We start from the raw sequence: 25298 nt of genomic DNA on the forward strand, positions 1-25298 counted from the left end.
GTTCCTCTATCAGTCGCGCTGCTCTCCACCAGTGCTTCACCTCCCTGTCAGTTTAAATGCTGTAAATATCACTTTTTGTTCATCTGTGCAAGGAAGCACAACCAACGTCTCTTCAATATCCTGGACCCAATTTTTAGCTACAATCAGGTCATCTCCTCTAGTAAAGGATGGGAGCTTCATCTACGTAAACTACTCGATCAAACAGCCACACTCCTCAAAACTCCTGGCCATCTCAGCCATCACCTGCTGGGTGACGCTGCGCAGAACGACATCAGTATCAGCACCTCCCATACTGGAAGGTCCTGCTCCATGCCTCCCAGCATTCATACCGTTACTTCCTAGATCCATCTTGAAAAAAAAACACACACTTGAGAACCTTATCTTCTGCACAGACCCTATCCAGTTCTGCAACTTAGACACACGACCCAACGATACTTTACTATGATTTTCCTGAAATCCTCACCCCAGGAAAAACACAGAAACCACCACGGAAAATCCTGTACCCAGACTATAGAATAAACCTCAAATTCTTCTCTATACCCTGGTATTGCTTTCTCTATACTCTAAAGTCTACAGAACCTAGCAACCTAGGCTCTGATACCACATTTGTAACAAACTCCTTATAAAGATAAATTCTCTACTATTTTAAATTAAAACCATTTCCTAAACAGCGGAAAGCAAATAACATGAAACACAACCTTATATATATATATATATATATACACAATACCAGAGTGTCTAAATATTCCACAAATATTACATATTATACTGTACTCTCAAGAACTACTCATACTAATGCTAGGGTTAATAAAATTGAACCCCAAAATACTCACCCTAAAAAAAAGACAGACTAACAGCTCCTCTATCTGTGAGCTTGCTCCGCTCACTCAACTAGCTCACCTGAAAAATAATTCACACTGGGATGAGCCCAAACTCAGTAAGGCGAAACATGCTATAACTAGTGAGTGGCTACTGAGATGTAGATCTGTAAAAGTTAATCTGAGTTAAGAGTAATACAAATAATTAAAACTGAAAATGCCGATACTACATAACATATTATAGAACGTTTAACTACATAATTTAACATGTCAAACTGTATGAAATTACTTTTCATAATAATACTACTAATTCAAAAAATCTGATAATACTATAATATTTGAGAATATTTTCTTAGATGGCAGTATGTCATGATTTAACCCCTCATGACAGGGTTGTGTGGCCTGAAGGCTGGATCTATCCTTGCTGGCCGACCAGGGTAAACCACTCTACTCCTTGGTCAGATCGGCCCTCCTCAACCCATATCTGATGGGGAGCCGGTTCACAACTAGGCACGATCGACCTCATACCACTTACTATCTGAGTTAAGTGGTTGCACTCTGAACTGAATATCTGTATATCTGTAGCTACAGTACCGTGCTCTGCTATCTAATCCATCAAGGTCTGATACTATATAATACGTTTGTATATATAACTAACTATTTTACCAAGATTCTGTAATAACTGTATCTTTATGAGATAAATTGTAAATCTACCTATTATGATGTTGTAAAACTATAAAATCATGGTATTCTGAAAGATTTTGTAAACACATTTCACTGTCTGTATATTTTGTAAAACATATTCCTGAAAATACTATATAAAGATGTTTCTATACTGTATTCATATTCTTATGCCACACAATAATTTAAAATATTTTAACGTCAATAATAAATTGCATAAATTTCTGCTCTGAATAATAATCTGGTAGAAACATAAACTTCATATTAAAATCATACTAGGTTTTCCTAGCATAGCATGTTTCCCTTACCTAACTGTCAAAAAGCCCCTATCGTATACTGGTTCTACACCTGTGGGGCTTCCTATTCCACACCCTGAAAACCATATTTACCATAACAGAATATCAATATTTCTTGATCTACATCATTTCTTACAATTGCCAGAAGACCAAAATTTTACTAAAAGGCTTTACCTTGATTCTGGGAAGAAATTCAACTCGATCCCACCGACGATCCACCCCAGCAGACTTGAAAAGAACTCTACTAGGAGTGTCATGGTGGCCTCAGATCATTAATCCATTGACTGACAGGGCGAAATCAAAGAGAGATGGAAGAGAGGCCGTAGGAGAGAGAGAGGATAGAGAACGACACTGAAATTCTGCGTAAAACTGAGTTTAAGCACCATTTATACTGCGGGATTCGTCGACGAGCCACGTCACCTCGTCAACGAATTTGCACTCTCGTCGACGAATTTTAGAATTCCAAAAAATCCTCTCTCGGTATGAAGTTCTGAAGAACCCTCGTCAATGAAACCCTTGTGTTCGTCGATGAGTACTTCGAAAATTTCTGGGGTTATTATATCCAAAATGCAATGTCGTCAACGAACATGAGTGTTCGTCGATGAAATCGGCTGCCTCCTTCTATTACTAATTCCATTTCTCTCCCTCTTTATTATTTAAATTCCATTATTCTTTGGGTCATTACACTAAGACACTTCCTGACTTTCGGCTCAAGGCATCAGCTACCACATTAACCTTTCTTGGATGGTAATTGATGGTACAATCATATTCTTTGATTAGCTCGAGCCACCTCTTCTGCCTCATATTTAGCTCTCATTCTGCGTGAAGAAATAATTTAAACTTTTATAATCTCTAAATATCTCACACTTTCCACCATACAAATAATGTCTCTAAATTTTCAACGCATAAACATCTGTTGCTAATTCCAGAACATGTGTTGGGTAGTTTTTTTTGTTCTCCTTGAGCTGCCGAGAAGCGTAGGCTACAACTTTCCCCTGTTGCATTAGCACACAACCAAGCCCCTTCAGAAACGAATCACTGTAGATTACGAAACCCCCTTCTCCTGAAGGGATTGTCAGTACCGGTGCAGTGACCAGTCACTGCTTTAAATCTTGAAAACTCTATTCGCATTCTTCTGTTCATTTATTTTTTACATTCTTTCTAGTTAATCTTGTCAAAGGGCCTGACAGTTTAGAAAATCCCTCTACAAATCGGCGATAGCATCCTACCAATCCCAAGAAACTCCGATCTCGTGGACATTCTTCGGTCTTACCCAGTCCACCACTGCCTTTATCTTACTCGAATCCACAAAAATACCACGTTTGGATATCACATGCCCAAGGAATGTAACCTATTCCAATTAGAATTCACACTTCTTAAATTTGGAATACAACTTTCTTTCTTTAAGCACCTAAAAAAACTATTCTCAAGTGATCCTCGTGCTCATCGGGTCTCCTTGAATACACTGAAATATCATCAATAAATACCACAACGAACTGATCCAGATACTGGTGAAAGACCCTATTCATTAGATCCATGAATGCAATAGGAGCATTCTTCAGTACGAACGACATAACCTGGAACTCATAATGGCCATGCCAAGTTCGGAATGCTGTCTTCGGAATATCCTCTATCTTGACCTTCACTTGATGGTACCCAAACTGAAGATCAATTTTAGAGAAAACCTGTGTTCCTTGGAGCTGGTCAAAAAAATCATTGATACGGGGAAAAAGATACTTATTCTTAATCGTCACTTTATTTATCTCATTGTAATCTATACACATCCTCATCGACCCATCTTTCTTTTTCACACAGAGTACTGGTGTCCCCCAGGGTGATACACTAGGCCTGATAAATGTTTGTCCAACAAATCTTGCAGCTGTACTTTTTAATTCTTTTAATTTTACCAGTCATTTTGTATGGAGCCTTAGAGATCGGTGCCATCCCTGGAGGTAAATTAGTAGCAAATTCAATCTCATGGTCGGGAGGCAACCCAAGTAAATCCTCTAGAAACACATCAGAGAATTCTCTCACAACTGGTATGCTTTCAGTAGATAGGAGCATTAATTCATATATAATAAAACTATCCAAAATATATATATATATATATATATATATATATATATATATCATCATCATCATCATCATCTAAAGTAATATGGAGAGTGTGTTGTAGGGTTGTACACATATGAACATATAGGCATAATATGATATAAGATTACGAGAGCATTTTAATTTTATAGACATGAATGATAAATGCTCCCCCTGAGTTATGCATTTTTATCATCTTATGCCTTTTTCGTTTAAAGAAAAAAAAACATTTTAGCCAAGAATACAAAATTTTTCAATAATTCAAACTTAGTCAAAAGTGTTTTGTCTTAGAGGACCAAAAAGTCACATGCAATACTTCTTCAGGGTCATAAACCAACGTATGCCCCTTTACTTATGAATTTCAACATATGATCGAGGCCCAAGTTCAAATGGTTTTCGGATTTAACTGCTCGTGCGCAGTTTCTTTTGGACTATGACTTTTCTTTAATTTTGAAACCTAGTGCAATTAATTTTGCCATTCAACTTTACAAAAGATATGAAGCTCTAAAGATTTGACTTGAAGGATTGAGTGGTTGAGAAGAGAATTTGGATAAATACTCTTATCAATTTAAGTTTATGTTAGGTTCACAAGAGTATTTAGGAGAAACATGACAATATATATGATAAGTAAGCTAATGTGCATATCCTTATAGTTTTGGCAAAGAGCATTTGTGAGTATATGAATTTTCTTGAACAACGCTCTTTGGTGATGGGAAAGTATCATTAAGATATGATAACAATTTTGAGTAAAGATACTAACCAACGAATAAGCCGCTATAAATCTTAACCAAGTGTGATCATGATTTGGTAAAGATTTCCTATGACGAGATGGGCCAAAAAATCGAGAAATTAATGAATTAAGCACATATGTATTTTATTATAATTTGATGAATACTTTAAATCCCTTAAAGGCTGCCTCTAATTTGGCTAAGAAAGATATCTTGTAATAAGCACTTAATAGAACAGGAATTTATGATCATTAGTACTTATAGCCTAGAGTAATGATTGCTACTTGTTCAAGGCTTTTAAGTTCAAGGATGGGTTTAAGATTAAATAATATATAGTGTGAGATGGATTCCCTAAACCACAAGCTAGTGCAATGGACAAAAGGTATGGTTAGCTTTAGATATTCATATTTAAGCGTGAGTTAAGCAATTTGGAAGTGGATTTTTATTCAAGCAACCAATAATTTCATATTTCAACCAATAAATATATGCAGTAAGTTCAGATTGGTTATATACTTGGATTTGCAGATTGGCTTGATTCTCAAATGATCTTAGTATACTGAAGGTGGAATGAATATGCTAAGATTTGACATTTTAGGAATAGACCACTTCGTAGGCCAATAGACATCACTCCCCCAAAGCCTAGAACCTAAGGAAAACATTTATGTAATACCAATTGGAATTCGTTCCTCCTTAAGTTCTAATGAGTCTACTTTCTTGACAACCCATGCCATTTTTCTAACTTTGACTCTCCAGACCTGTTTAGATTTCACACCTTTCCTTTTAAATGGGCAATCAAATTTTATGTGCCCCTTCTTTTCACACAAGACGCATGTGGTGTGAGTATACGAACTGGAAGAGGTACTAGAATAATGTTGAGATTCTCTTACAAAGTACCCCATGTATAGGTTCTTCCTCTTCCCATTTTCAATTCCATTAAACCCTATACCTTCTTTGTCTAAGGTCATCTTTTATGATCCTAAGAGTTTGTCAAAGTTTTCTTTGCCCCTAGAAAATGTATAGATGATCTTAGTTTGATCTTCAATTTTTCTTTCTAGGTCTTGAATTTTTAGATCTTTTAAACCCTTGCAAACACCTTGTAGTTTTATGAATTCTTTAGACATAGTGTTTGCTTTACACTCGAGTTCTGAAATAAGACAATCCTTTTTATTATCACTAGAGATTTGAGATTTTAAGACATTTAACTCTTTTTCCAACATTTCATTCTTGTTTACTAACCTTTTGATTTTCAAATCATTTTCCTTTTGAACAAGAATTTTTTATTCAAGTTCTTTTAATGATGCCTCATTCTTGTTTTTCAAAATAGTATAACGTTTAAGTGCTTTAATGAGAGACTTATGAGTTCTAACATATTCAACTTGAAATTCCTCATAAATAGGCATGCTATCATCATTAGATTCACTGCAATAATCATTGCTAGAAGTATCATCGCATTTAACACAATCATTGCATGAATCATTTAATAAGGTGGTGGGAGACGAATTTACCTCTTCGTCGGTTAAGGCTATAAAGCATTGATTATTTCCTCCATTATGCTTTGAGCTTGACTTGCTTGAGGTGATACCCTTTTCTTGCTTGACTTCACCATACTTATTTTTGAGTTCCTTCCATATTTCTTTAGCACTATGACATGTCATAACTTCATGAAGAATGTTAAATCTAAAGCATAAAACAAGGTGTTCATGGCATCAAAATTTATTTGCAATAAATCCATGTCATTGTCATTTAACTCATTTTCCAATTTGGGAATTTTAGCAGAATCAATAGTTTTCATAGGCACAATATTTCCATGAGCAATCATTTTCCAAAACCTCCAATTTAAAGTTTTAATAAATACAGTCATTCTAAATTTCCATTTGGTGAAATTTTCACCATAAAATTTTGGAGGGTTTGTAGATAACCTTCCCTCACAAGATGGGGATGCACCAAAATGAGCTATCATGATCTTTTTACAAACTAACACTTAAGTCTATGTAACAAGGCTTTGATACTAATTGTTGACTTTGGTGCAATCCCAAAAGGGAGGGGGTGAATTGGAGAATAAAAATTTTCTTCCTAGGTTCAACTAATCCAACAACAGTATTACACAACCTAGGGGCAATCTAAGTAAATATGAAATTGCAGATATTATATATTAATCACTTTTCAATACATACAAAGCAATTTCGGTATTTCCCAATCAAATGCAATATCGTGCCAATCATATATGCAGTATATTTAGTAAGGAAATTAAATCAAGAACAACACAAAATATAATGTAGGAAATGTAAACTTGACACTGAATATGATATCAGGGTTTGGCCAATCTTGCCTACGTCCCCCATCCCCTTGGCTTACATGCACAAGGATTCCACTAAGGGTTCACGTCATGGGTGGAGCGGCACCGTATACAACACCTTACTAGAATGGTGCACCTAACTTTCCTAACCGGGTCAAAGCCAATATGGGACTTTTACTAAGGTTAGTCTCCTTTTTCAGGCCCACACCTTGAGTACAATAATCAATATAATTTTTTGCGTACAAATGAAGTGCTTCTAATCAAGCAAATATGTACCACAATACAGTCTAGATAAATAAGCACGCACAAATGATAGTAAATATGCTCAGTGCCAATAACGTGTGCTAAACACTCAATCTGATATTAATGTGCAATCAAGGCCTAGAGTGTATTTCCAAACAATCTTTGAAACAAAGTATAAATTTAAATCAATCACAACAAGTTTCAAAGAGTTCCAACAAAAGTATTCAAAATATCTCAAGGATGATTTTCTCAAAATAATAGCTCAAGAGATATTTGAAAAATAAATAAGCTTGTGAAAAATATTTTGCAAATAAAAAACCACAAACTTGATGAGTCTTGCAACAATGATGAAAAGACTCACTAGCTACTAAGGTTTTCCCACACAAAAATTTATTAGTTAAATCAGGGGACTCTCAATAAAGCAACAATAATGCAATCAACACATAGGAGAGTTTAAGCTACTAGAATCTCTCAAGAACACTCTTAGGAAGTTGAATTTATCAAAGGAATGACAAACAAAGAGTGTATAGTCTTTGTATGTGAAAAATATGAACTTGAAAATTGAGAGGATTTTTGGCTAATCGAAAGTGCTAATGCCCTTTAATTTTTGCAAATGAACCAATATATATAGAGAATGCCAAAATTATAACCTTTTGGGACATACAGGAAATTATTAAAAATGTTTTTAATGTGTTTAAGAAATTAACCCTGTTTTAACCTAATTAATTGTGGTAAAAATTTGGCCAACCCGAGAGTTTCGGTCGACTGAGTCATATGTTCGGTCGCCCGAACAAACACAAACAGAAAAGGTGATTTTTGAAGTTTGGGTCCCTAAATGAGGGTTCAGTTTGCTGACCAAGGCGATTTTTCATTATGTTCGAGATTCGGTCGCTTGGACTCAAGTTTGGTTTGTTGAACTTGAGCATTTAGTCGCCCGAGGGTATTTTGAACAATAAGTTCGAGCGCCCGAGTTGGTGGAAAAAGTAAGCGCATGAGTTCAGTCGCCCGTGGACACTCAAGTCATTTGAGTTCGGTTGCCCAAAGTTAGGTCAACTTTTTGACCAATTAACAGTTTGGTCGACCAAGGCAATTTGACTTGCCTAGCTCAATCGCCCGAAGCCTTTATGATTTTAAGCTTAGGTTCCATTCTTTAATTTAAATTCACCCCTAATGGCACGTGAGTTTAGTGGGGTTTATTCTAAGTGATTATACAAGGACCTGGGGTCTCTCTAAGGTCTTTTAGCTAACCCTAAAAATCTAGCGTCGGTCGACCGAAGGTGCCCTACGGTTATTTGGTTCCCTATATTCAATCTACGGTCATGTTGAGCATTAAACCCTATCATGCATGCAGATACATTATTACAAACCATATAAATTATTATAGATCAAAAAATAAATGCAAATACAATAGCAAATAGGTTTTTATTCTTTCACTTCTTCAGATGCCATATATATGAAGTATGATCTTTGTCGTCCGTATGGCTTCCTTCAATTCCTATCATCAGTGCATGCTAATGATGAACCTGTTTAGGAAGCTCAGTGCACAGGTGAGAAACATTGGTTTTGTCATAATCAAAACGGGATCAGACTCATAAAGTTAACATACTTTGAAATAAATAATTTTTTTTTTAAAATTTCTGTAAAAACTTGCAATTACATTTTGGCATACATAAAAATGAACTAGAATTACTAAAACATTCATAAATTATTTGAAATTAAAATACAAATTATTCGAAATTAAAATACGTATACAAAAATACAAATTGAAATTACAAAATAAAAAATAGTTTTGTTCAGATAGCAAAGAATACTAGAAAAGGCAAAATTAAAGCTGCACGCATCCGATCCGACTGTAGTGCCTGTCATCATTATAGTGGTGTGACAACCGCAAATCCTACAAAATAATAATTATACAAGAAATTAGTATACAATGTTATAGTATATATGTATATACTATAATTAAATATGATTTGATAGCAAAATGATCAAACGTTTGGACATGGTGTAAGAAAATGATACAATTGTAAATAACTAAATTTGATAAGTCGAAAGTCACCCCACTCGGTTTGGACCTCATATGACCGAATTGTAAGCTAAGTTTACTAATTAGTTTTTTCGTATTGTAACTTTACATCTAAGTGGGAAAAAAAGCTCTTGGGGAGGATTTTGTGGGCACCATCGGATCCAACATGTCCAGTTTGATGTGACAGACATGTCGGGACTGACTGAACTCAGTGTGGACCTCGTATGCCCGAATTGGATACTTGGGTGGTTAAATTAAACTAAGTGTACTAAGTTTGCTTCTAAGCGTATAATTTTCAGGTGGGGATGAGTTTTTGGGCACTGTCAGATCCGACGCATCCGGGTCAATGTCATGGATGTGTCAAAACTGACCATGCTCAGTTTGGACCTTGTATCCTCGATTTGGATACCTGAGTGCTTAAAATGAACTAAGTTTACTAAGTTTGTTTCTATTTTAACTTTCCTTCTAAGTGAGGAAAAAGCTCTAGGGGAGGAGTTTTAGGGGACCATCAGATTCAGCACGTCCAGTTTTATGTGACGGATGTGTCGGGACTGACCAAACTCAGTTTGGACCTTGTATGCCCAAATTGGACACTTGGGGTGGTTCAATTCAAGTAAGTGTACAAAGTTTGCCTCTAAGCGTATAATTTTCAATTAGGGAGGAGTTTTTGGGCACTATCAGACCTAGCACGTCCAGGTCAATGTCACAGACATGTTGGGGTTGAACACGCCCAGTTTGGACCTCATATGCCCGATTTGGACACCTGAGTGCTTAAAATGAACTAAGTTTACTAAGTTTGTTTCTATTTTAACTTTACTTCTAAGTGTGGAAAAAGCTCTCGGGAAGGATTTTTTGGTTACTATCAGATCTGACATGTCCAGTTCAATATGACGGACGTGTCGGGATCGACCGAACTCAGTTTGGAACTCGTATGCCCGAGTTGGACACTTGGGTGGTTAAATTTAACTAAGTGTACTAAGTTCGCCTCTAAGCGTATAATTTAAAATTGGGGAGGAGTTTTTGGGCATCGTTAGATCCAGCACATCTAGGTCAATGTCACAAATGTGTCGGGACTAACCACGCTTGGTTTGGACCTCGTATGCCCAATTTGGACAGATAAGTGCTTAAAATGAACTAAGTTTACTAAGTTTGTTTCTATTTTAACTTTACTTCTAAGTGGGGAAAAAGCTCTTGGGGAGGAGCTTTTGGGGACCGTCAGATCTGGCATGTCAAATTCAACTAAGTGTACTAAGTTCACCTCTAAGCGTATGCCAGAATTGGACACTTGGGTGGTTAAATTCAACTAAGTGTACTAAGTTCACCTCTAAGCATATAATTTTCAATGGCATGGAGTTTTTGGGGACCATTAGATCCAGCACATCCAGATCGACATGACGGGTATGTCGGGACTGATCAAACTCAGTTTGGATCTCGTATGCCCGAATTAGACACTTGAGTGGTTAAATTCAATTAAGTGTACTAAGTTCGCCTCTAAGCGTATAATTTTCAATTGGGAAGGATTTTTTGGGCATCGTCAGATTTGGGATGTCTAGGTCAAAGTCACGGATGTGTCGAGACTAACCTCACTTGGTCTGGACCTCGTATACTCGAATTGGACACTTGGGTAGTTGAATTCAACTAAGTGTACTAAGTTTGTTTCTATTCTAATAATAAAAATATTGTTATGTTAATTCCTATAGAAATTGGATCTATTAATTCATTGCTTACACAATACATATAATAAATTTTCGTACCGCATATTGAGTATACCTTCTAATGAGAGGAGGAGCCAACCGCATCATTTGGATGAGATTGGCGTATCATTTGTTCCATCTGCGCTCTCTAGTTCTTTATGGCTTCGATCTTTGTTTTCCAGGCAGCCATCTCTTCTTTCGTTTCCTGGTTCTCCACTGCATAGGTGGAGACCTGTTCTTTCAACTGCTGGTTCTCTGCTTCCATCGTTTGCTTCTGGAGAACCATCTCCCTTTGAGATTTGGCTTCCCTACGCGTTCAGTCAAACTCAGCACGAGGCACCACGGTCGAAGAAGATGACAATGTTAGGGTGTTGTATCCACTGCCAAAACCATTCAACCAGCCCCCTGCACGTTCCCCAAGCACCTTCCTGCAAATGTCGCCATCCGAAATTGGCCGACTCCCCTTTAGAATCGGTGCATTCTTCAACTCAAACATCCTTGCCTATTTTCAATCATGAAAATGTAAAAAATGAAGAAATAAGAATACAACTTTGATGTTTTGAATAAAATAATGAACTAAATAATATATTTGACATACATGATTGTTTTGTGCACTCGGACACCACTCCTCCGATGGCCTCTAATGTGTCCTCTAATAAAGATCCAGCGTTGGCTCCAGGTCACCAATCTCGAGATCACGCTACATTATCATGTAAAATGTCATTAATATTAATTGGGAGGTGTAAACATAAATAACACTTGTTAGATAATGCCTTGACAAATAAATACAGCAATTACCTTTCAATGACTGACGAACAACTTCAACCCACTGCAATGTGTTGTCTCTAGTTTGCTGCAGTTATCAGCATTTATCTTACTGATAGCCTACAAAAAAGATGTAATGACTTTTCATTAATTAACGACATTAATATGATAAAATAGTTATAAGAATACAAACACAACACCTGCTAGGCCGGGTAGCGGAAATGGCGACACACCACCTCCCAATTGTCTAAGGAGATCGTATTGTATAGGTAAGCCTCAGCCTCATCGCCCATCTTCCTAAAATGCTTTCTTATTTCAGTGTGAAAACACTCAAATCGAGTGCACAACTGAGTATTTACCACCTTTTTGACATGGTCGGAGCTGAAAATGTCCATATCAAACTTTACCTGCACATGAAATACATATAGAATGTTAGACATATAATTGTGTAGTATATTAAAAGTAAAAGAAATGGTTTAAAGTTTCTTACCAAGATGTGCTCGTAAAGAACCAAGCACTGCGCTTGTCACCTGTGGCTAGCTAAAGCAGGTGATTAGAGCATATTGTCGGCATATAATGCCGAGCTCCCGTGTCCAGCTCATGCACCAATCATTTAGCGGGGCCATGTAGCCTAGAGGAATATCAATCTGGATCTACAGCCCCCCAGTCCTCTCCAGGTGTTTTTTGAGGGCCATGTTCTTTGCTGCACCACGACCTGACCTCGTCATCTATGTCCCTGAGGTCCATGCTGCAAGAAGAGTTAATTAGGAACAATACTGTTATCATGCACTTGTATGACCATCAATATATTATTCTAAATGAAGTACTTGTAACCTTACCAATGTTGCTCATTATGGTGGGCAACTCACCCTAGTTCTGATGCCCAGCTAATCGATCAACATCCTTGGGCAGGGGTTCTGAGGGATTCGTCGGTGCCGCATGAGGACCGACGTCCTCCGTCGGTCTCGAGCATGTCGGATCATCCTTGGGGGATGATGTAGTTGAGAGGTTGGACTGAACTCGGCAATGGCGACCTCCTAGTGCCATGTCTGCAAAATAATACACTAGTAAATATAAGAAGATTGGATATTAGATGGATGCATAGTAAATATATTTTCAGTTAATACACATGTCAGATACATGGTGAGAACATAACATGCTTACCCCCCTATACGTCCTCAATATTGGTATCATCCACATTTTCTAGTATGTCTTCCTCTTCGGTATAGTACTCGACCATAGTTTCATCATTGTCGATGAAGTCAATGTGTACGTAAGGTTCAATTCCAATATTAGTAGTCTCTACGTGTTTCGCCGCGTGACCAATCCTATTCAAGGGTATAGGATTGGCTCCTTCCTCAACAACATTTACAGCATATTGTGTTACTACACTGACAGATGGTTCATCGTCCTGAAAAGCATCCTAGCTGACACTCTTCTCCGCATCTACAACTTCTATAATATTATTCAAACTTCAAGGAGGAATTTTTTTGGGTCACATGCCATTCACCCTTCAATTTTGTGTCCTTAAAGTAGAATTCTTGTTCTTCCTGTGTCGCTAGCACAAAAGCATTTTGATACCATGCCTTGCTAAAATTGACAATTGTAAAGTAGGCATCTGTGTTTATCTAACTCTTTTTATTTCTAATGTCCCACTAGGTACACTTGAACATGTGGACAAGTCTGTTTGCTCCATAGTGAAGCTCTATAATATCATTCAAGACACCAAAGTAGTCAATTTCCTCATCTCCTTCTACGCCTAGCACCGCAACCCTACAATTTTGGGTTCTTCTATATAAATCGAGGAACTTTGTATGAAATCGTAAGTCGTTAACAATGCAACCGCTGTAGCGGTTAACTCATTATCAGGGCCAAATGCCAACGCATACAAATCTTTACTTGTCATTGGTTATTTATTGTAATATATAACTTTTATCTATTAATTAAAAAGGAGTTTAGATTAGTAAACCGTTAATATTGAAAATGTACATTGCTTCAAACTCACACAAAACTTGTTACTTATCATGGCTTTCAAACTAATTGACAAATTTTTTCTTATGTTTTTCGTCAACATTCCTTTTATTTTGGGTCAGAAGTTCAGCTTTATTTTCACTATATGCAATAATAGTACATGCTCATATCAACTAAGTATATATATACACACATATATATATATATATATATATATATGCATATGTAAATATAATGTAAAGTAAGGAGTTTGGAACCACGTACTCAACATATGGAACAATGTTGACTCTACGAGTCCAATCCTGTTTTGATAATGATAAATCACTTGATATTTGATCTGTGCATTAAGTTTGTGAACAGGACTTACACTAAGCATGCACGAAAAGATAACGAGTCATGGAAGCCATAAAGTAAAGCTGATACATTTTAGAAAGCACCATGGAACTCAAAGAGTACGAGAATCAAGATGCAAGTGGCAAAATTCAAGAATATTTTGGGAATGGGTATTTAGAACTCATGTACTTACATTTTTGTAGATTTAATTTGAGGTTCAATATTTCTTAGAATGATTCTAGGATTCATGCATTTCATGTACATCATTAGGAAACTCTCATGGACTTAGAAATGTTCTTAAAATCATGAAAAAAATGTTTTATAAAATACCCAAGAAAAGGAGCAAAACAGAATTTTAAATTAGAAAAGAAAATTTGAGAAAAAATGGACTTCGGTAGCCTGAACTCAACCTCAGGCACCTGAAGAATTTCTTCGGCAGCCTGATGATTAAGTTCGGTAACCTGAAGAATTAAATGGGAAAGATAAAACCTGACAGAGGTACTTTGGTCTCCTGACCCTAGAACCTCAGGCGCCTGAAGTTGTCACTTCAGGACCCTAAACTCCACTTCGGTTGCCTGAACCTGCGGAAAACTTAAAATTTAGATTTTTATTAAAAAGACTCACGAGCTATTTTATTGATCCAATGGCTGAGATCAATCGTAAGGGCAATATACTATATATTTTGAATATCTAAACCCTAGAGAAGAGGTTAGACACACAAGAAAGAGAAGAACACACCTTGTTGCAAAAACGTTGAAAATCTACTCCTAGTGCTATACGATTGCCTACACTTCAATCTCTATTCTTCAAGCTTGGGAAAATCAACTCAGATTCTCAAAGGGAACTTGTTTACTCTAATGTACTTCAATCTAGTATTGAGGTTTGATTTTTCAAGTTACTAGTCTTACGAACTTTTCATCTCATCTCATTGCTTGTTTTTTACTAGCATTGGAAAAGTTTTGATCTTGAGTGTGCTTATTCGTATAAAAATTAATTTTTGAAGAGATCATTACTTGAAAAAGGTTATTTAACTTGGTTGATTGAATTTTGATTCAAGAGCATATAAATATACATATATTTTTCAAAAAGCTTATTATTGAAAAACCTAGTTTGATTAAAAGGTGATCTTGAAAGTATCTATACATATACATAGCTATTTTAAACAAAATCATTATTTGATTTAAGTGTGTGTTTTCTAAAAGATTTATATTCTAGATGTATTAAAGCTTGATTAAATATCCTTGGTACTTATAACCATACAATTAATTGAAGGATATTTTCTGAAAATTAATATACTTAAATTGTGATTGAATACATCAACTAAAACTTTGTGATTTTGATTGAGTTTGTATTCAAGACAAAGTTTTTTGTTAACTAGCTCACATCAAACATACTTGTGCATCTTTACAAAGTGAATCAAGAACCCTAGTTGACTCCAAGGCATTTCAAATATCTCTTTACTTGGAAGTTGTGGTTAAATAGGGATTTGTGTGTTGAAGCATATCATACATAAAACGATTGTATCGTTTTTCATACATACATGAGTTTCAAGTTATATCATATGTTAATGTGCTAGGAAATTGAATTGTACTCACAAGCTTTTGTTAGAAGCATTGTTTTGAGTGTTGTTTTTCAGATTCTATTGTATACACGGTTCGGTGTATGACCCGGTGTGTGAGGAGAGAGGTTTATCTCTTGTAAGCAGTAGAATAGGAGGAAGTTGTGCCTATTGTAAGCAGCGGATAGTAAGGGAAGCTCTGTCCCACTTTAAGGAGTAGGGTTTTAGTGAATCCTTGAGTGGTTGCTCAAGGTGAGGACATAGGCCAAGTAGGCTGAACCTCGTAAAACTGCGTTTGTCCTCTCTCTTCCCTTCATTCTTTATTTTCAGCATTGCATTTAAATTGTGTATATTGCATGCATAGATTGAATAGCCATAACACATACATAATTGAGTAACAAGAAGTTGTTGGTAAATTTATAAGAAGAGTTTAAGAGGTAACTAAGTGCTTTAGAGTTTTTTAATTACCCAATTCACCACCCTCCCTTTTGGGATTACACCTAATTCAACATTTGGTATCAGAGCGGGTTTACATAGACTTGATAGTTAATTTGTAAAACGATCACATGGCACACATCGGTGTAACTCCATTCGGTGAGGGACACTCATCCACTAGACCACCCATTTTCTGTGGTGTAAATTACACATATTGGAAACATAGGATAAGCATATATCTACTGAACGTAGATTGGAAGGTTTGGAAAATTGTGACTAAGGGAAATCAAATTCCCATGAAAGTAATTGATAAGATTAATGTACCTAAAACTGAAGATGAATATATTGAAGAGGATTGGAAGTCAGTTCAAATCAATGCCACTACCATGAATATACTTTTCTATGCATTAGATGTCAATGAATTTAATAGGGTAATGACATGTAACTCAGCTAAAGAAATTTGGAAAAAATTAGAAGTTACATATAAAGGCACTAAGGAAGTCAAGAATAGTAGGATAGACATGCTCACTAGTGAATATGAAGCATTTAAAATGACGGTTGATGAATCCATACAATCCATGTACACTAGATTCACACACATCATTAACTCGTTAAATGCTCTTGGAAAAACTTACCCTACTTATGAGTTGATCAAGAAAATTTACTCACGGGATTACCTCCAGTATGGGAAGCGAAAGCTACGGCAATAGCTGAAAGGAGAAATCTCAAGGAGATGTCGGTGGACGAACTCATTGGATCACTCATCACCTATGAGCTGGCAATTAACGAGAGGAAAAATGAGCAAAGCAAAGCTAAGAAGATCACTGCACTTAAGGCATCATCAAGTTATTCAAGTGAAGGAAGCGATTCTGAAACAGATGATAACATGGCCTTGCTAACAAAGAAGTTCGGGAAGTTCTTGAAGAAGAACAAAAAGTTCAATAGAAAATTCCAGAACTCTAAATTGGAAAAAGGAGATCAAAGCATAAAGAAAAAGAAGGAGGATCCACCAACATGCTACAACTGTCGAGAAGTTAGACATATCAAGCCTGAGTGCCCCAAGCTCATAAAAGCTTCAAAGAAAAAGAAGAAGGCACTGAAGGTCGGCTGGGATACACATAGCACTAGCAGTTCAGAATCTGAATCTAGTGACGACGAAGTTGCCAATCTGTGTCTAATGGCACATGATGACCTTGAGGTACAATCATTTTTTTCATCATCTTCATACTATTCTAGTGAATCTGAAAATGAAAATGATATGATTTCATATGATGAACTGAAACAAGAATACCTATACACTATTAAAATGCTTGAGAAGAAAACAAAGAAAATTTTTGAGTTGAGAAGCAAAGTCAAAGAACTTTCAAATCTAGTTGAACACCAAAATGAATCTCATGCAACTTTCATAAAAGATAAAGATTTGAAAATTTAGAAGTTAGAAAAGGACTTGAAAGATAAATATGAAATTATCTGTAAATTTACCGAAAGACAAAACAATTTTAGAAAGCTCTTAGGATCTCAAAGAAATTCTCTAGAAAAAGAAGGACTCGGTTTTAATGGTAAATAAAATACAAAGAAAAGACATCTTTACATGGGGTATTTTAAAAAAGAATCAAAGTCATTTGTACCAACTAAGAATCATTATAGATATACTACATGCTTTAAATGTAGAAGGTTGGGTCACATATAATTTGACTGTCCTTTCAAAAATAAAGATGTAAAAATTAAGAAAGTATGGAAGGTCAAAGGTCAATCTTGCACTAACCCTCCTAGACCCAAGACAATCTGGGTATCAAAGCTAGTTGTTTAATTGTGTCTTGCAGATTTGCTTAAGATTCACATCCTCGAAAGATAGATGGTATATGGATAGCGGATGTTCACAGCACATGACCGGAGATAAAGCAAAATTCACATCCATCATACTCAAGGATGAAGGGTTCGTTACTTTTGGTGATAATGCTAATGGAAGGATCACAAGTGTAGGTAAAGTCCGTAATGGTTTTTCACTCATTATTGATGATGTTATATTAGTTGAAGGTTTAAAGCACAATTTATTGAGCATAAGTCAACAATGTGATAAAGGCTACAAAGTATCATTTGACCATGACAAGTGCATGGTTGAAAACAAAACTGATAAAAAAATAATGTTCATTGCTAAGCGTCATGAAAACGCATATACCACAAGCTTTGATAACTTAACTTCACAGAGTGTGACATGCTTATCTGCTATGAATGAAATAAGCTGGATTTGGCATAGGAGACTAGGACACGCAAACATGGATTTAATCTCAAAACTAGTTAAGAAAGAATTAGTTAAGGGACTGCCTAAGACTAAATTTGTGATGCATACCAACTAGGAAAACAAGCAAAAACAAGCTTTAAGAAGAAGAAAGAGATCTCCACTACTAGGCCACTTCAAATGCTAGACTTAGACTTATTTGGACCAAACCCAATTCAGAGTTTAGGAGGAAAATCATACGCGTTTGTCATAGTTGATGACTTTTCACGATACACAGGGGTACTATTCTTAGGTCATAAAGATGAAGCATGTGAAAAATTTATAAACCTGTGCAAGAAAGTACAAAATGAAAAAGGGATACACAATTACCAAAATTCGAAGTGACTGGGGTAGAGAATTTAAAAATCAAGGCATGGAAGATTATTATAATTCATTAGGAATTGCCCATAATTTTTCAGCTCCTAGAACACCACAACAGAATGGTGTAGTTGAAAGGAAGAATAGGTTTATTCAAGAAATGGCCATAACTATGCTTAACGAACATAAATTACCTAAATACTTCTTGGCCGAGATAGTGAAAACCGCCTACTATGTGCTAAATAGAGTTCTGATTAGACCATCACTTAATAAGACTCCTTATGAATTATGGAATAGTCATAGACCAAACATATCATATTTTCATGCCTTTGGCTGTAAGTGTTTTGTTCTTAGAGACAATGAGCATCTAGGAAAGTTTGATGTGAAATCAGATGAAGGTATCTTCCTAAGATATGCTTTAGATAGTAAAGCGTATAGAGTGTTTAACAAAGGAACATTGACGGTCATAGAATCTATTCATGTAGTGTTCGATGAGTCAAATCCCTTCTCTAAAAGAACTGATGAAGATGAAATTGAATTAAACAAGGAACTAGAAGAACTATCAATTGAGAATGATTTAGAAAAGAAAAATGAACTTAAAGAACCATCCATTGAAATTGATCAAACTACAAATGAGGTTAATGAACTGCCTAGAGAATGGAAATACATAAAGAATCATCCCATAGATCAAATAATAGGTGAACCATTACGTGAAGTATCCACTCGCTCCTCTCTTAGGAACATGATGAGTTATTGTGCATTTTTATCTCAAGAAGAATCTAAGAATGTGAGTGAAGCTATAGAGGATGAATCTTGGGTGTTATCCATGCATGAAGAATTAAATCAATTTGAAAGAAACAAAGTATGGACTTTAGTTCCCAGACCAAAGGATAAGTCAATCATAAGGACCAAATGGATATATAAGAATAAGAAAGATGAACATGGAGTAGTTGTGAGAAATAAGGCTAGATTAGTAGCTCAGGGATATAATCAAGAAGAAGGTATAGATTTTGAAGAAACATTTGCCCCTGTAGCTAGGATGGAAGCCATACGAATGCTATTAGCATATGCAACTTTTAAGGATTTCAAGCTATATCAAATGGATGTCAAAAGCGCATTTTTAAATGGCTACATAAATGAAGAAGTGTATGTAGAACAACCCCGGGGCTTTGAAAACCATAAGAATTCAGATCACGTGTATAAACTGACAAAAACCTTGTACGGTTTAAAGCAAGCTCCTAGAGCTAGGTATGAAAGGCTAAGCGATTTTCTATTAGAAAATGTATTTATAAGAGGAAAGATAGATACAACCCTGTTCATAAAGGATAAGAAAGATGATATTCTCCTAGTGCAAGTATATGTAGATGACATCATCTTTGGCGCTACAGATAAAGAATTGTGTATTGAATTTGCCAATAGCATGCAAAATGAATTTGAGATGAGCATGATGGGTGAACTAAATTTCTTCCTAGGACTTCAGATCAAACAAGCAAATCATGGAATATTTATAAATCAATCAAAGTATACTAGAGACCTACTCAAAAAGTTTAACATGGAAGACGGAAAAATACTAGGTACACCTATGAGCGCTTCGTTGAAATTAAACAAAGATGAACAAGGTATACCTGTAGACGGCAAGCTATATCGTGGAATGATAGGTAGCTTGTTATACCTGACTTCTAGTAGACCAGATATAATGTTTAGCATACGTTTGTGCGCAAGATTTCAGTCTGCTCCAAAAGAGTCTCATTTGCTAGCTGTTAAACGGGTACTTAGATATTTGATAGGAACCATGGATATTGGGTTATGGTATCCTAAGTACACATCATTTGAAATTCTTAGTTATTCAGATGCTGATTTTACGGGTAGCAAAGTGGATAAGAAGAGCACTAGTGGTACTTGTCATTTCTTAGGACACTCCTTAGTCTCTTTGTTTTCCAAGAAACAAAATTCAGTCGCTCTTTCCACAACTGAGGCTGAATACATAGCGGCACGTAGTTGTTGTGCTCAAACACTTTACATGAAGCAAGAACTAAAAGATTTTGGATTAAGTTATTAAACAATCCCCATAAGATGCGATAATACGAGTGCAATAAATATCTCAAAGAATCTCATATTACATTCACAAACTAAGCACATAGAAATACGACATCACTTTCTTCATGACCATGTACAAAAAAAAGGGATGTAACACTAGAGTTTGTATGCACGGATGAACAATGGGCAGATATATTCACGAAACCACTTCTGGAGGATAGGTTTATCCAAATTAGGCGTGAATTAGGTCTCATGCATAGTCGAGAGGTTGCTTAGAATCATGTTAGATGATATAATTCAGGGGGAGCAACATCTCTTGTGATATAAACACCTGGTATTGCATTGATCAACAATTGGACACATTCAAAACCTTTAGCTCTCTAAGGGGAGAAGAACATAAGGGTACATCTACTCATGCTTTATTACTTTATACCTTTTTGTTGATGTCAAATGGGGGAGAAAGTTTGGAAGCAAAAATAATAAAATGGAAGCAAAGAGTGTTAGTAAAACTAGTTGCAAAGGGTGAGATATAAAAAGGGGGAGAAATCTAGCATATTACATTCATTATGAGCATATTTCATATTTCATTTGGATTCAGGCTAAACACTTTGTGTATGAATATGAGCATATTGTCATTCATTAATTATTTGATGCATTAATTGAGGGGAGGGCTTGTTTAGGTGTAACCCATTATATATTTTTGCTTGTGCATTTGTCATCTTCAAAAAAGGGGAGATTGTTGACTCTACGAGTCCAATCCTATTTTGATAATGAAAAATCACTTGATATTTGATCTGTGCATTGAGTTTGTGAACAGGACTTACACTAAGCATGCACGGAAAGATAACGAGTCATGGAAGCCATAAAGTAAAGCAGATACATTTTAGAAAGCACCATGGAACTCAAAGAGTACGAGAATCAAGATGCAAGCGGCAAAGTTCAAGAATATTTTGGGAACGGGTATTTAGAACTCATGTACTTACATTTTCGTATGATTTAATTTGAGGTTCAATATTACTTAGAATGATTTTAGGATTTATGCATTTCATGTGCATCATTAGGAAACTCTCATGGACTTAGAAATATTCTTAAAATTATGAAAAATATGTTTTATAAAAGACCCAAGAAAAGGAGCAAAACAGAATTTTAAATTAAAAAAGAAAATTTGAGAAAAATGGGACTTTGGTAGCCTGAACTCAACCTCAAGTGCCTGAAGAATTTCTTCGGTAGCCTGAAGATTAAGTTTGGTAGCCTAAAGAATTAAATGGGAAAGACAGAACTTGGAAGAGGTACTTCGGTCGCCTGACCCTAGAACCTCAGGCGCCTGAAGTTGTCACTTTAGGAGCCTGAAGCCCACTTCGGTTGCCTGAACCTGCGGGAAACTTAAAATTCAGATTTTTATTAAAAAGACTCATGAGCTATTTTGTTGATCCAATGAATGAGATCAACCCTAAGGGTAATATACTATATATTCTAGGCATTTATATTTTGGATGGTTTTTAATTATTGACTTCCGCTGTTAGGGTTGTTTGTATAAGTTTGACTAATTACCCGGTACCCGGTTCGGGTCAGGTTATGCTGATATGGCATCAGAGAGTCTGATGTGGCCGATGTTTGAGTATTACTGATTTAATATATATAATGGTGTGAAAATCGGGATGTCACGGTTTGGTATCATAGCCTAGGTTGTTAGGTTCTGCAAACTTGAGTAAAGAGCGGAATACAATACCAGAGTATAGGAATTGATTTTTGAGGAGAATATTGGATGTGTAGGTTAAGATATGAGTCAGTTATTGTTAGAGGATGGTATTGGAGTTTAAGGTTCGATCTTACAATTCGAAGCTAGGAAATTCCATGATTGTTTCTGCAATTTTTCTGAGGTGATGACATCAAGAAAACCATAGTAAACCATAGTCAGTTCTTTTTTTTTAGCGATAGGACAAAATCTTAAGTTGAGATTGAGGATATTGGAAATGGATGATTATGGAGGAATATTTTATGTGTTTAGTTTGTTAAATGTTTTAGTGATGTTGAGATGATAGAGTTCTAAAACTGTTTTATACCATTTTCAGGATGGAGCTTGGGAGTAGCAATGCACATAATGCAGGTGATGACGTAGGGCCTTCCAGTATGGATGGTGGAGACCCCGATGTAGTGCTATGTAGCGTCACCCAACAGGTGATTGCGGAGATGGTTGTAGGTTCAGGGGAGCGGAGTTGTACGACTGAGCAGTTCATGCATATTAGACCCCTGTCCTTCTTTGAAGGAGCTGACCCACTCGTGGTTGAGAATTGGGTCTAGGATATAGAGGACATGTTGGCAGTTCTCCCATGTATAGATGAGCAAAAGGTTGTGTTTGCGACATTTAAGTTGTTAGGAGAGGCAAAACGCTGGTGGAGATCAGCGAGACTACTAGAGGAGTAGAGACGTGACCCTGTAGTGGTGATGTGGAACTGCTTCAGGGAGATCTTTTTCGAGAGATACTTCCTCACTACTATTAGAAGTACAAAGGTAGCAGAGTTCATGCACTTGACGCAGGGACAGATGACGGTATAACAGTATGCATCCTGATTTATTGAATTGTCTTAGTTTGCCCCGTATTTGGTATCGGATAAGGTAAAAAAGGCAAGGAAGTTCGAGGAAGGCCTGAGATAGAGTTTGTTTGAGCAGGTTATAGGCTTCCAATCCCAAACTTTTTTAGAGATAGTGGATAGAGCTGCAGTGACTGATAATGGCCTGCTGAGAGGCATTGCAACAAAGAGCCAGGGAAATAGGCCCGTTCCTCTAGATTTTCAGTTAGGGTCTAGCTGAGGGTCTTTAAGGAGGCCAGATAACAGAGAAGAAATTATAATGATTAAATAATAAAGAGGGAGAAAAAGGAAATTGTAAACAGGGTCACAGCATGTTCGTCAACGAAGTGGCTTAGTGGGATCATCGACGAGGACACGTGTCTCGTTGACGAGGAGATACCAAGAGGCTATCTTTCAGTTCTGTATTTCGTCAACGAGGAGTATGCGTTCGTCAACGAACTCCTTTTGTGGCCTCGTCAACGAAGTAATGGTGCTTGTCGACAAGTACATGTGTATAAATAGCCTAAACTCAATTTTTTCTGTAGAAATTAAGGGAAGAAACTCTCTCTCTCTCTCTCTCTCTCTCTCTCTCTCTCTCTCTCTCTCTCCCGTTCGTCCCTTCCCCCCTTCTCTCTAAGATTTTGGGTCGGTTTCTTGCGAATTCAACGATCCAAAGCCGCCATGACACTCCTGGGAAAGTTCTCTTCAAGTCTACTGGAGTGGATCGTTGGTGGGGTTAACTTGGATTTCATCCCAAATTCAGGGTAAGACTTTTTATTTAGTATTTGTCTTTCCCACAGTTGTAGAAAACGTAGTACTCGAAGAAATACTGAAGTTTTTTTTAGAAAAATATTATTTTTAGGGTATTGAACGGAGAACCCTGCGGGTGTAGGACTAGACACGGTAGAGGCTTTTCAGTAGTCAGGTAAGAGAGTAAACTAAAGTAGTAATTTTTCACCAAAATTATTATTATTATTATTATTTACTAGCAGATTTATGTTCAGAAAGTATGTATTATATATAAGCATATGTGTAGAAATGTATATTTGGGAAAATACTGCTGTTACATAGGAATATGTATTTTTAGTATGAAATGTCATGAAATATGATTTCAAAACAGAATTCATGATTTTATTCAGTTTTTGTGGCATGAATATTATTTTTTGCAAATTGTATTATGTTAAGTCAATTTTACAGGAAAAACATATTTCCAATTATTTCAGGAATAACATGATAATATGTTAAACTATGATTTCAGAATATATGATAAATAGTACATTTATTCACATAAGTGTGCATGTTATGTTCGGCGCAAGGCCGTGATTGATAGCCAGCGCAAGACCACAGTTATTTATGTTATTCAGCGCAAGGTCGCAGCTATGCATGTTTTCGGCGCAAGGCCGCAATTATTAATGTATTCAACACAAGGTCGTAATTATTTATGTTATTACAAAATTTAGAAAATGCTATCAATCTATTTATGTTCAAATAGTATATTATCATGTACTATATGTTATCAGAATCCAGAAGATAGTTCAGATTAGTTTCAGGAGCACAGTATTGTAGCTATATAGTTTAGTTCAGTTTAGACTTATGCTAACTGCCCCTGCTAGTAGAGGGGGTGGGAGATGAATAGTCGATGTGGCTTTCAGTGTAGTGTTGTAGACGTCCTCCTGGTAGTCCGGACCAGGGTATGGTAGGCTCATCATACTTACAGACATTTTTGACTTGGCAGTGGTCGGCCAACCATTCTCGGGTCCTGCCTTCGGGCTGCAGAACCTGTTATGGGGGGTAATACATGACATCAACTAGCTATTCATTTTGGGTAAATTTCAGAATTACTAGTTATATCAGATGATTTTATGAACAGTTAGATACAATATAATTTAGTAAAACTATGAAATTATATACTTACCCAGTTATGATATTATCAGTGTTTCCAAGCATGTGACATGTACTGCATATTTATTATAGCACGAAAATATTCATGTTGTCACACAATTGTATTTAGTTTATTTCCCTTACTGAGAAGTTTCTCACCTTAGCCTAAACCATTTCAGGGAACCCCAAAGGCAGGCAGACCAAGCTCGCCGTTGAGGCAATATTACTACCCTGCTAAAAGGATGAGTTTCTGAACTAGGGTTAGTACGGTTTTTATGTAAG

The sequence above is a fragment of the Malania oleifera genome, chromosome 7 (genome assembly GCF_029873635.1).
Source record: "Malania oleifera isolate guangnan ecotype guangnan chromosome 7, ASM2987363v1, whole genome shotgun sequence".
Lineage (NCBI taxonomy): Eukaryota > Viridiplantae > Streptophyta > Magnoliopsida > Santalales > Ximeniaceae > Malania > Malania oleifera.